This window comes from Octopus sinensis, linkage group LG15 (assembly GCF_006345805.1).
Source record: "Octopus sinensis linkage group LG15, ASM634580v1, whole genome shotgun sequence".
Taxonomy (NCBI): Eukaryota; Metazoa; Mollusca; class Cephalopoda; order Octopoda; family Octopodidae; genus Octopus; species Octopus sinensis.
In genome coordinates, this window is record NC_043011.1 from 29,005,688 (window position 1) to 29,010,405 (window position 4,718).

Below are 4,718 nucleotides of genomic sequence, written 5' to 3' on the forward strand. Positions count from 1 at the left end.
GCTGGCAAACAAAAAGTGCCATGCTCCCTCTCACAACCGTAAGTGACTTCTTTTATTTTTTTCTATGATTAAATTGGGTAGTTTGAATGTGCGTGGAATGGGGTCGAAATGGAAACAGGCTTGTTTGCTGGACGGCCTCATTTCACATAGAAGAGATGTGGCTGTGATCACTGAGTCCAAGATGAGGGGACCTGAAGCGTTCTCACCCCGCCTCAATGGTTACGAGAAATTTACTTCTACGAGACTGAGGGGAGGTGCAGGCGTGGCAGTCCTGATCAAGAAGGGCTTACTGATAAGTACCGTCTTTCTGGACCCAGAAGGTAGACTGGTTGTCCTAGATGTAACACAGGAAAGTAAGCAGTACTTCAGGTTGGTAGCTGTCTATGCTCCTAACTTGCATGGGCAGTTGGGTTTTTTTCGGAACCTGGAGTACTTTCTGTTGACATCTAAAACGTTAGTTTTGTTAGGGGACTTCAACACTATCCTCAGTGCGCGGGGCGATAGTGTAGGCTCCACCCATAGGGAGGGGAATCCTTGCCTCAAGAGTCTACTATACAGCTTTAATCTAGTAGACCGCTACCGACTGGATGAGCCGAACGTTCCACAGAGGACGTGGAGTAATAACGACGGCTCATGCAGATCGTACATAGATAGAATTTTTGTTAACAAAAGAGATAAGAATAGCTTTAGCTGTCCACAATTTTGTATTGTGCCTTACACAGATCACAAACTAGTGACATGTGAGGTACATCTAGATAAGTGTCATAGACAGGGACCCGGTTATTAGAAAATGAACAAGTCCATTTTGGCTTGTGAACTTTCCATACCCGGATTAAGGAGATAGTGCAGAGGGCATTGTGGGACCATCATTAATAATAGGTGGTGACACGCCCTCAAGAGAGCCATCCGTCTTGAGTTCATTAGATTTAGCAAGCAGCAAAGTTTAGATAGGACTAGAATAGAGGGTGACTTAGTTAAGAGTCTAGATGAGGCAATGGAATCTGGCTCCACATCCAGAGTGTCGGCAGCGAGAACGGCCTTGTACCGTCACCTCAATGCCAAACACGAAGGGTGCCGAGTCAGAGCTAAGTTACGTGCTGGGAAACGAGAGGGTATTAACGTAGCCAGATGGACATGTCATGTGGAGAGTCAGAAGACCTGTATTAAGTCTTTAAATGACAAGCAGGGACGCAAGATTTATGGACAGGGGGAGATGCATTTTGCTTGGGTGTTTGGGGAGAGCGGTCCGCTTCAGCGCGGGGAGCCCTTAAGGGACTTCCTAACTGGCGGACCTCGACTCTCGGCATTAGAGGCTGGATGCTGTGAGGGCCCAATCACTCCCGCAGAGGTGCTGGTCGAATGCACAGGAGAAAAGTCTCCGGGACTGGATGGTCTGCCATACGAGTTTTATCGTTCAATGCCGGATTTGTTTGGAGAGGTTATGTCCAGCGTCTATGCAAACTGACAGCAGAACAGGAGAATTCCCAGTACTGTGAGCCGGGGAGTTGTGATGCTGGTCCAGAAAGACCCAAGCAAGGGGGATAATATCAGTAACTACAGGCCCATAACTCTACTTAACGTAGAGTTAAAGATTTGGTCAAGGTGTTAGCAAAAAGGTTGACGGTTGTCGTGGAGAAGCTTGTCGGGAAGGCACAGACTCGTGCAATCCCAGGCAGGTCGATCTAGGACAAACTTCATCTTCTCCACTACACCTTAGAGAGGGCAAAGGAGGAGGGGCATTGATCCACTTGGACCAGAGTAAAGCATTCGATAGGATAGACCACCGGTACCTGGGGTCGGTCATCGATGTGGCTGGGCTAGGCCCTGGTTTTCGCGGGTGGATCGCCGCAATGTATAGTGGCATCAAGTCCACCGTCCAGATAAACGGTAACCTAACGGAGCTGTTTTCGATTAAGCAGTCTGTTTGTCAAGGGTGCCCCTTGTCTCTGATTCTGTATGTTTTGACCCTGGAGCCATCGCTGAGGAGGCTGGAGAAGTTAGGCGGCAACCCTAATGAGATTGGATGTTGTAGGTTCACTACTGCTTATGCGGACGACGTCACTCATCGTGTCTAAAGAAGCACAACTACCTCATGTAGAAGATGCTCTCCAAAGATATGAAGCGGTAGCAGGGGCAAAAGTTAACAAGGACAAGTCCATCGGTTATTTGTGAAAAATTTCTTTTTTCTTGTCATTTGTGACAAGTTCCTTGTTTTTATAATGGAACTTGAATTAATGTCAAAAACAGATTTTCCCGAGATGGGAGAAGGTAAAAAATGGCTACACAGGCGAAACAAAGTTTTTCTAACACCTTAGGCGGCAGTAGAACTGGAAGTGGCAATGGAAAAGCTCTTCCAGTTCAGAAAATTAATTCAAAAAACCAGCAAGGAAACGCGATTGATACCACCCCCTGAAACCATGCAAGCAATCTGCAAGAAGAAGGTGATCTACAAAGTGTACAACATAAAAGAGAAAAAAATTGCAGACGTAAAAAATGAAATAGTAGAACGTTGTATGGCGCCAATTTGGAATAAGGTTCGCTACGTTAGCCGAGGAGTGAGAAGCACTACGATAGAAGCACATTTCGAGTTGGCTAATGTAGTGAAAGAAATTTCAACACAAACATTGAAAAGTGAACACATCCTGCTGCTGCCCACTTACTTAGGTCGCAGAACAGCAAAAGTTACAATAGAGGACATACCCAGTGGTTATGAAGTAATGTGGGCAGTAACAGCAGTCATTTTCGACGTAGAGGAAAAATTGACTATTTTGAGCATGAGGAAGAAAGAGGTGAGAAATTGGAAAGGCCAACAACTTGAGATGATTATTCAAGCGGATAATTCTACGCTGGAAAGTTTGCCAGACAGGGTCTTCGTGGGGGAGGGGCATACTATACATGTATCGGTAGAGGGACGTAGACCCAGATGTTTCAAGTATGGACAGAAGGGTCATGATTGCTCAGAATGCACAAAGAAAAAAACGGTTAATGCCCCTCCTCAAAACACAGAACAACACAGAAACAACAAAAGAAAGCACGGGAAAAAAAAACAAACTGAAATTCAAAAGAAGGAAAAGAAAAAGAATGAAAAACAGGAAGAAATGGAATACACAACTGTGACAAACAAAAGGGAAAAATCCAACACCCCAGACTCCCCACCCCAAACAAAAAAAATAAATGCAGATGAACAACACAAAAAAACTCTCCAATCCCACCCCGCTGGTACTACATTTGTAGGACAGCATTTCAATAAACCCTACCCCCAACTTTAAAAGGTTTTAAGAAAACCGATAAATGTATAGCATATAATGCGAAAAATGAGAGAGTGGTGTAGTTTATAAAAGCAAGATCTCACATCAAATGTTTTAAAACTACAGAGAAAGACCCTGAATGGAAATACGCAAAGGTCGGCGAGGAGGAGTGGAAGAAGAGAGTCTTCCAACAGCATGTGAAGGACAATCTCATCAAAGATGTCACCCAGGAGGTGATAGCTAGGAAAGTGCAAATCAGCCCGGCAGCCACTCCATCCCAGAGCCCGGTGGCAACGCCAGTGAAATGCCCAGCAACTACGGAGAGTGTGGGGGAGGCAGGCAAACATAAGCTACCATGCTCCCTCTCACAACCGTAAGTAGAAAACTTTCTTCTTTCATTGATGATTAAGTTGGGCTGTCTAAATGTGCATGGAATGGGGTCGAAATGGAAACAGGCCTGTTTGCTGAACAACCTCACGACACACAGAATAGATGTAGCCATTGTCACCGAGTCCAAGATGAGAGGACCCCAAACATTCTCGTCTCTTCTGAATGGTTACGAGAAATTTATTTCTCCTAGCCGAGGAGGAGGTGCAGGCGTGACAGTCCTTATCAGGAAGGACTTGGACTTACAGGTAAGTACTGTCTTCCTGGACCCAGAAGGTAGGCGGGTTGTCCTGGATGTAACTCGTGTGAGTAAGCAGTTCTTGAGGTTGGTAGCTGTTTATGCTCCTAATGAGTGTAGGCAGACTGGTTTTTATCGGAACCTGGAGCACTGTCTCGATGCACAGGTCGATAGTGTTGGCCCGACTGATAGAAAAGGAATCCTTGCCTCAAGGCTCTACCAGCGAGCTTTACTCTAGTAGATCGTTTTCGACTGGATGAGCCAAACGTTGCGCAGTGGACGTGGAGTAACAATGACAGCTCACGTAGATCGTATATAGATAGGGTATTTGTTAAGGAACGAGATAGGAATAGCATTAGCTGTCCACAATATTCTGTCGTGCTTTACACGGATCACAAACTTGTGACATGTGAGGTACATGTAGATAAATGCCATAGACATGGTCCAGGGTACTGGAAAATGAACAAGTCTATTTTGACCTGTGAAGCTTTTTGTATCCGGATTAAGGAATTAGTCCAGAGGGCATTATGTGGCACCATCGTTAATAATAGATGGTAGCTCGCCCTAAAGATTTTATACTTACCTGGCACAGATTTTTCCTCGGATTACGTCGGATTATTTTACGCTGTAAGCTGTTATGTTAGTTCGTTCTGTTCTGGATTTACACGTACAATTTTTGGATTATTAACTTGTGGAACAAAGTAATTTACACCCTTCGGGGTAGAAAATTTCTTTTTATATATGAACTATTAACTCAGTGTGGAATTAACTTTTATCTTGTCACTTGGATTTCAATATGGATCTTGACTTAATGTCAAATTCTGATTTTCCCGAGATGGGAGAAG